We start from the raw sequence: 10,077 nt of genomic DNA on the forward strand, positions 1-10,077 counted from the left end.
TTTGAACATATTAACAACTATTTTATTGCCATGAAGGGTAAACCCTCTTCTTATTTTTCATAGTCCTGTACTTGTGTACGGTTGTGCCGTTATCGCGGAATCGCACTGTGATGCAATCACACCGGGAATGTTTACAATGGAGGATTCATCAATCAGTCCCTCCAGAAAAACGCGGAGTTTTTTGGTGATTGTTGCGGGCAAAAATCGTTGATTATGCGGCACGTTTTCTTAAAAAATGCGATGGAATATGCGGGATATTTATGCAATTTTATGCGATTAAATTGCGGGAACTTGCAAAAATTGCGGGAACTTGCAAAAACTGCGGTTTGATGAAAAAGAGAAAAAAAGTGATTCCCCAAACACCCTATTCACTAGGCTACTACTTTAATGTAAAGAGTCATTTCTTATTACTTCCTATGATAAGCAAGCATACTACATCACAGAAAGTGCTGGGAATATTTAAGTTCTCATCTTGTTTTATTTCAGACCTTAACAAACAGATGGCTCAAACTAACAAAACATTGAGTCGAACAAGTTCTGTAGCTTTACAAAATGAATATGCTACAACTTCTGTAAAAATGAATAAATAAAATATTACAAAATAAAATGTGTGCTTCCTGTTTTACAGAGGTAGCTATACAAAACAGACATCTTCTGTTAAAATAAGTGTTTTCAGTGCACAGTAACGTAAGCAATACAGTAACAGTACAGTCTCACAGTAATCTAAATTTACATACTACTAACAAAAAAGTGCAATCTTACAACTCTAAAGTTGCATAAACTCTTCATCATGGTTTCATTGGCATCGCGGGGTTTGCAGCTTTTCAATGATGTCGCGTAATGAGTGACGTCACTTCATAACGTTCCCATGGCAACAGGGGAAATGGCTGCGCTTGTGTGAAGTAAACGCAACATTTTTCAACTTTCTGCTAAGATATATGTGACTTTTTGCAACGAAAATGCGGGGATTATGAAATCATGCAAGCCCGCATATTTTGCGCGCGGAAATCTGCAATTTATGCGGCGAAAGTGCGGCGTATTTGAAAAAACGCGCCCCCCGCATAAATATGCGGACTTTGGCTGATTTTGCGTGGAATCTTGCGATCGCATAATCGCGTTTTTCTGGAGGGACTGATCAATGCCGCTTATTGTGCAGTCATTAATGTGTCGGTTCATAATTGGCGGGTTAATCAGTGTCGATTGCCAATAAGGATGGAGTAATCCCACCGGTATAGTACGGCGTCTTGTGAATATCTGCATGGCCGGTGATTCGCTTGCAGTCCGTTGTTATTGCATGTACTGTATGTTGAACTTCTTTTGGCTCAGAATCAGTATTTATACCGCATGAGGAATCCGATGAGTAGGAGCACGTCAGAACGTTACAATAAACAGTTTAAACACACGATAGGAGTCCAAATTATAGGCGTGCTAATCGGAGGTGCTATGTGTGTGGTGTAGCTGTGTGTGTGGTGTAGTTATGTTTGGTGTGTAGCTGTGTGTGTGGTGTGTACTGTATGTTGAACTTCTTTTGGCTCAGAATCAGTATTTATACTGCAGGAGGAATCCGATGAGTAGGAGCACGTCAGAACGTTACAATAAACAGTTTAAACACACGATAGGAGTCAAAATTATAGGCGTGCTAATCGGAGGTGCGGGAAAGGAATTGGAGAATGCACGCTGTACACGCTTTCCCATCATTGGCGCCAGTGTGGCTGAATCGATATAACATTAGATCCCTACAGGTGTTGGGAGCCCAGACGATTGACGAAGTCTTAGCGACAGTGGTTGTGTGTTGAGAGAGAGACAATGTTGGCTGGAAAGTTAAGATTTGGGTTACACTACCGGAGTGGACCACCATGTCCTTAGTCATGTTGGTCTGAACAAAGACTAAGAATTACCAGTGATTATGCTAAATGTTAGAGATAGCAGTGATTGTTGATGTATAAGTTCCCCTTTCAACACATTGTTTTTTTCATCGACAGTTAATTAATTAAGTCAGTACAACAGACGTCTGGAGTTTCTTCCAAGTGTTAATTTAGTCATCGAGAGTTCTGCACATTCACCATAGGAGACGACACTGCAGATGTACAATGCATTTGAATGGAGTACAGTATTTTTATGGCATATTTGTTGCTTTGATTCTTTATATGGTCAAAAATCGACAACATAGTCAATAATTTTCAAAATTAAAACATTACGTTTATCGTACTTATTAAAGTAACAAATAATTTTAACACGTAGTCTTTCCCGACCGATATTATCCATAATATAGGTTTTTGGGTTAGATCGCGTAAATATGTATCGTTAAACCTACCACCACCTGACACAGCTAATTAGTAAGGGTTGTCACGTAAACAAAACATGCAAATTCGTTACTAGTTCAGCACATCGGTGTGTCGGAGACTAAACCCACAACATCTTGGGAATACACCTTGGTACTAAAGATGTGCTACTGAAGCTATCAACGGAAGGTGTTAACCAAATTCGTTGTTCCTGTGGCAAATGCTATAATTTGTAAGATGAGACGAATGATCAGCATGAGACTATAAGAACGCTAAAGAAATATTAAATACTCTCAAACACAATTCGTCAGTGGCAGAACACGCGTGCGCCAAAAAGGACACTCAGTTGATTTGATGTTGAGGTTTTCTGCAAAACTAGTTACTACTGGCCAAGACTAATTGGAGTATCTACTTAAATTGAGATAAATAAAAATTATCTTGCTTGGAAGCTTTCATGACTGCAGGATTTCATACTCCTAGGTTTTTTCGGTAAAGTCACGTAGATAGTAAAATAAATAAATCGCTACGTTTCGATCGCAACAACAATCGATCGTCCTCAGGTGAAAGAGAGAAACTTGCCTCTGACGAGGCATTGTATAGAGGGGGAGGGGGGAAGCCGTAAAGGGGCGAAAGGGTGGGGATAACATTCAAAGAGGGCTTAGGTGAGAGAGAGAGAAAAGAAATGTGACAAGGAAGCTTAGATATCAAACTTCACACAATTTAGAAATGTAATGCAACTCAGAGACTCGGCTAACACAACAGTTAACAACTGCCTCGTCACAGAGGCATGTTTCTCCCTTTCACCTGAGGACGATCGATTGTTATTGCGATCGAAGCGTCGTGATCTATTAGTTAATTATTTTCCTATCTACGTGACTTTGCCGAAATAACCTAGGAGTATGAAATCATGCAGTCACGAAAGCTTCTAATTAAGATTGAACCGCCTCTACGGGGAGGTTTTCCACACAACTCAGACATAATTTCAACCGAGAAGATGGATGCAAAATTTAGCAATCTTTGGCAGGACTTGATCAACCAGGTAAAGTGTTAACTGTTGTGTTAGCCGACTCTCTGAGTTGCATTACATGATTGTTAATGAGGGGGGGGGGGGGGTCCATGTGGAGGACATAACCTGTTCATGATTATTAAAGAGGGGGGCTAGTCGACGTGGAGTGACGTCACGAGCGTTGCACACAGACATTCTTGGCTCATTATAGTAGGTATTAATCATGGAGGGGGGGGGGGGGTCCATTTGGAGGACGTCACCTGCTCATGATTGTTAATGAGGGGGGGTCCATGTGGAGGACGTCACCTGCTCATGATTATTAATGAGGGGGGAAGGAGTACTCCATATTGAGTGACGTCACCTGCTCATGATTATTAATGAGGGGGGCTGTTCGATGTGGAGTGACATCACTTTCTCATGATTATTGGTGAGGGGGGAATGAGTCCTCCATATTGAGTGACGTCACTCACTCATGATTATGAATGAGGGGTGGGGGGGGGTGTCAATTTGGAGGACGTTACCTGCTCATGAATATTAATGAGGGGGACTGGTCGATGTGGAGTGATGTCACGAGCGTTAAGGACAGACATTCCTGGGTGGATATAGTAGGTATTGGCTTATTGAGTGGTCGTAGGTTTAACGACATTTATATTTACGCGATCTAACCTAAAAAAAACTATTATGAACACTTTAACATGTTCGATTATAGATAATATTAAATTATCAAACAAATATTTGCATTTAAATGTCGATTATCACACGTAATTGTAATTCTAGAAAATGATTTAATGTGGATAATTAAGGACATATTCATCACTTCATGTCGAAAAATGTAGGATATATTGTTTATTAAATACAGAATGTCGTCGAGTTTTTGGACATATAATCAATCATAGCAACAAATATGCCATAATATTTCTTTAACACGTAGGTTTTTTTAAACAATGACTTATAGTTATATTTCCAACGAAACTTATTTAATTGCTAAGTTTGGTTATGGGGTTTGGTTTTCAGCTTACCGGTGAGCTGAAACAATCATTATTGGTGCATTGTCAAATGCTTATACACCACGTCACAATGTGGCTGTGTTGCGTGGTGGATACTGATCTGGTTTGAGCGTTGCATGGCATAACCCAACACCAATTATGAAAGAGAATATTTCATTCTCTCCTTTGGTATGTTAGTTGCAGTATAAATCACTGTGAATGCTCAGTATCCTAGGATGTTAGTTGGGATGAGAATAATTACTGATGTTTAGTTTCATTACCTTTATTGACATGTCATTTTATTCACACAGGTGATGAATCTTCTGGATTATCGTGATACGGATATAGCTCTAATTACAAAAGGGCAACTGGAAGGCAAACAATCGCAGTTGGACATGGAGCATGTGCAAGAAGAGGGATTTTGGCAGTATATGAATCTGCTTTATTGGAAACCTACGGTAATAGTTTGTACAACTTTCTCATTTGTAAGTTAAGGTAATACTTTATACTGGTAGGAACGAAGTGAACCAGCCTACAATAGATTATATCGTCCGTCCGTCCGATTAGGTGTAGCAACATCGCCCCCTACTGCAAACACTTGGCAGGACCCTACAAAAACCTTTAGACTCAGTGAGGCTTTCCTGGCTAAACAAGTGTAACATTCCCTTATAATTCCCTGAGATAGTTTTTAATTAAAACATTTAAATTCAAAATTAACTCACAGCGGCCTAAAGCCTACAGCTAGGCCTAAAGCCTAGAACTAGGCCTCAAACTCTCCCTTCGTATCGTACCCCCGCCATTTCATTTTATTATAGCCATTCATTTGTTCGTTCCTACCAGCCCACCCCGCAGGGACCTGTTCGTAACTGTGAAGTGATTTTTTTCTTGGAGTCCACGGTGTTGTTGAACTGAGGCCATACAACTGAATACTTATTCACTTTTGAATAGGCCATTCATTGATTTTGCTGCGACAAAACATGTGTACATTAATCACAGTGTGATAGCTCACTGCAATTGTGTCACTTGCCAATGGTTAGGGCTTATAGGTTATAGGATGAAATATCAAATAAAGTGTCGGGATATTCTCATCTGCCCTTCCATTGAATGACGATTCTAAGGGAAGCTCAGAGGCAATCCTGCCTCAAGTTGAACCGCTGCGTGCGGCATAGCCAACCGGATCTGGGAACTGAAGGTAGTCGCAGGAAGTCATCAGCTGCGGCTGGCTCACACGAAATTGATTTCTCTAAGACGATGGTACTTTGCAAGCCAACTGGCTATCAACAAAGATTCGTTCACGAAGCCATCCATATATACAAACATAGACACAATTTCAACCGAGAGGATCGTTATAGACTCAGCAATCATTGGAAAGATGTCATCAACCACTTTGGGTCATGACTTGACTTGTGTTTTCTTGTCAATAAACCTCCACTGTCCGCAGTGTGGTGTGTGGGGCGGGGTGCAGTGATTTCCTGGCGGCCCTTTGCTGCATTGGCATTGCTGCTGCATTAGCTTTGCAGCTGCATTGGCATTGCTGGTGCTGCCGATACACTTGGTCTACGCCCATCTCCAAACCTTTGGAAACAGTGTGCCTTCAGAGGCTAACCCCTTTTCCTGATGACGACCGCTTGTGTTGCGATCGAAACGTCGTGGTATTTTAATTTTTTCTATCTACATGACTTTACTGAAAGAACCAAAGAATATGAATTCCTGCAGTCACGAAAGTTTTAAGTCAAAATTAGTTTAGAATATATTTTACTTTGAAGGATGTGAATAGTAGAGATAACGTGAAAGTATGTTTTCATTCACTTTAGATGTATCACTGAAGAGTGCAGTTTCTTTGGTAATGTTGTTAATCTCTTTATGGAGCAGGAACTGTTCGATGGAGACAGTGGAGTTCTCGACTTTAACTCAGCTAAGAAAAACATTCCCCATGTTTTTAATTCTGGAGGTTCATTCACTATTTTAGAAAAATCTACAAAATGTAAGGTATGTATATTTTCTCACTATATGTGCTTTAATTCTGTGAATCATTTACATAAAACAAAACATGTGATGCTGCGTAAAAAAAAATACTCAACATTTTTGTCAATAAGACTGATTTAAAATAAACAATAATATGTGAGAAGTTTCGGGTAAAGGCCTTTCTGCATAGCGCAATGAATAAGAGAGGTCAGAGATATATTATGTATAGTGCTTGGAGACTGCCCTTAATACCATGGGGCATGATGAGAATTACAATCAAATTAATTTTTCTGATTACCATGGGCATCAAACACCCACATGATCGGGCAGCAGTGTGGCTTCAAGCACACACAGGGCATACCCAGAGCTGGCCTCAGGAGATGGAGACTGGAAGAGTCTGTGGGGGCCGTTGGCCCCCGGGGTCTCCCCCGCCTGCATCCCCTATTCCGTTTGCGTTACCGCACCGCCCTAATACCCGCTAGGGTTTCGCCGGCATTCGAACGCGACGCCCCTACTCATACAGCCTCGCGCAGCGCTCCCACGCTGCAAGCGTACGTACGCACAGCATCAATCAAACGCCATACTCCCCCTCACGCAGCTTCGCGCAGCACTCACTCGCTACGAGTATACGTATACACAGCCCTGCTCGCGTTCGTGCTCCCTCTTCACGCAGCCCCACACGGTACTCGTCTCAACACTGAATACTCACGTTATGATCGCGCACCTGTATCATACACGTAGTGAACGTACGCACACACCCACACACAGCTCCGCGTGGCACCCACTTCCACGTCGAATAACCACGTTACAATTGCGCACCTGTATAACGCGGATCATACACGTGGTGAGCGTACGCACGCACACACAGCTCCGCGCACTCTAAACACGACACCTTCTCTTGCGACGCTCTGCGCAGCGCTCACACGTGGCGAGCAAATGTATACTCAGCACCACACGCGTTCACACTTCTCAGCGAGATCACAGGAGGCCACGATCAGCTATTAATGATTTATTATCGGCTGCCTGAATTGTTGTTAAATCAGTGTGAATCGACGAGGCTGGCCTACTCTGATACCCCTGGGTCTATTCCCGATTTATCTGCTTACTATACGCTTTTACCTTCTTACTCACGGTTTGAAGCACTCGGTGTTCCGTGGGTTTTCCTTGCTGCTCACCACGACACGTCTCATGGACGTCCGGATGGCCTAGCTGGGCGCCGCCTCGAACGCTAGCTTCTTGGAGTGAGAGACCTCTCTACCTCGCTACGTTCGCTTTTTATCCTATCTCCCCATCCCAGGGCCTCGCCTCCCGAGTCCTCTTCGCTCCTCCGGCGCTTACGCGCGGCGCACACTCTAATTAGTCCCATTCTCATGCCCCCCATAACAATGGTTGTGCGCGGCGCGCATTCTAATTAGTCCAATTCTCATGCCCCCCATAATAATGGGTGGTCGGCTTGACTGCGCCGGTGCACGGTGCCTTTGTTATGTCAATCAGCTGTTTTGCTCCTCCTCTGCCTGCCTCGTCGATACGTGTGTGTGTGGGGGTGCGTTTCAACCGTGGGGGCTGGGTGGCCCCCGCCGTGACCAGGTATTCTCAACTCAGGTTACAGTGCCACGGTGCGAAGTAGCACCGGGGGAGGTCGTCCAATTCCCTGGCCGCCGGAAACCATGAAGATTATCCCGATAAGGGCTTCTCGGGTTAAAACCGGTCAGCCAGGTGACCTCCCCTCGGAGCTCTATGGGGGGCGAAATGCGTGCGGGTGTGTTTATGTGAGGTGAGGTGAGGGGGAAGCGGGGTCGGCTCCGTCACTTGGTGGTGGCGAGGTCGGGGATGGGGCGCCCGCCGAGCGGCTTCATGGCAGCGGCATCACAAGTCCTTGTGGAGGCCGACGTCCACTTCCCCGCTCCCCGTGAGCGGGCGGGAAGCGACGTCCATCCCCTCCACTCCCCCCTCCTCCTCGTCGGCCGACTCTCGCCAGGCCCCCGCTGTTCGGGTGATCGGCCCCCCCGCGCCAGCGCCCTTTCTGAGGGACATCGCTACTCGGCTGGCTCACCACCGCCCGCGGTTATCTCACGCGCACTCAAATTACACCACCACAAAAACGAACGCGGAGGCGTGCACGCGCACGTTTCTGCAGGCGCGTATTTCCCTCACAAAGGCTGGCGCTGTGAATATGCACGCATACCTGCCGTGGTTAAGCCTTAATCCGCTGTGCAAACAAAGGCTAATGCTAAAGGAAAAGGAACGGTGGCGGTGCCATTAATACCATTGTTGCTGTGTAAACGCGCTCGACCGCCGGCGAACGGGTTGATCGCACCCCGCCCCAATTACTGACGCGGCGCTGCAGGCGTCGTTTGCGCAAACGACGGCTGCCGTATACTGTATGTTGCAAGACACAAGCGCCTCACACGCGCTCAAATTACCAACACCGCGCCGACGCTGCAGCCTACGCTCGCTCTCTCGCGCACGCCGTCTCCCCACGCAGACGCACCACATACAAATCGCAGACACCACACCGAGGTTCTTACCCACACACACAGAAATCACACTGCACCGATATTCTGAACTAGTGGCGCCAATACACACTACCTGGAGGAGGAATATTTTGCGAGGAGAGCCTAGCCTATGAACCCAGTTACACAGACGTCCTACCACGTACCTCGAAGCTGAACTCGCGGTGTCCCACGGACGCTGAGAGAGTCGGAGGGAGGAGGACGAGAGAAGACTTGACCTATCACTGTCTCGCAGCAGCACTCGCTGGCATCACACGGATGCTGTGAGCGGCTTGAAGAGGCAGGACGGCAGGGAGTGGGTCGTGACAGCCCGGAGGTTGTAGACAACTCACTAAATTGTCCCCTGGCTCTTTTTATGCTCTAAACTTCAAAGGCCCAGGGGGACGTCGCACCACGCAGCCAATCACGCGCATACCTTTCAATTTTAAACTGATGCCCCGCCCTCACCTGGAGCGTTATTTTCCGTTATGCCTCGACCCATTGTCTACGTGCCAGCCCTCTGTCCCCCTTCGAGTGCTGCGGTGGGGCGGGCGGCGGCAGAAACCCCCATTGCCCCTTTGTCTGGAAGGGCTCCCGCGCTTTTTCCCGCTCAATGTTCCGTCCTCCGTTCCGCCACTGTGAGTTGTACCTCATTGCAGTTGGCCCAGGGAACCTTCATGCGCCCATATAATTTTAAGCCAATTTAGGGGCACCGCAATGTAACCTATCCTGTGAGGGTCGGCCAATCTCCTGGCATCAGGAAACCGTGGGACTCTCCCTCTAGGGGCCCTTCGGATTAAAACATGATGCGCCAGGCAATCCCCCACCAGAACACTACATGGGTGCGCTGCGTGTGGGCGTGTGTTTAGTGCGGGGGCCGGGAGGGGATTACGGCGTTTGCGGAGTTGCTCCATGGTCGTGGCACCACATCCCCACTTCTGCCCATCCTCCCAACCCAGAGTCTTGTACGAAACGGATAACATGCAACCTTACCACAAGGTGCATGAGTGCATGTTGCAAAGTATACGAAGGCTTGTCAGCTGTGTACAGCAGCTTGCAAATGCATAGGCACCATTGACACTTGCAACAATGATAAAGGAATGGAATATGGTACTTGATGTTGCTTGAAATCTGAAGAAAAAAATATTTAACATAAGTTACATGTGTAGTGTTGTAAAGGACGGACTTCTAAACTTCTTTATGGCACACACTGTTTATTATCTTAATACACAGTCCCTATCACACAAAGGGGTATATGGTCCCCTCACCCGTTACCCTGAGAAGGTACAGCCTCCGGACCTTGCAGACTATCTAATCTCCCTGCTATCCCAGCGTCCTCTGGCTGG

This window comes from Lampetra fluviatilis, chromosome 17 (genome assembly GCF_964198595.1).
Source record: "Lampetra fluviatilis chromosome 17, kcLamFluv1.1, whole genome shotgun sequence".
NCBI lineage: Eukaryota > Metazoa > Chordata > Hyperoartia > Petromyzontiformes > Petromyzontidae > Lampetra > Lampetra fluviatilis.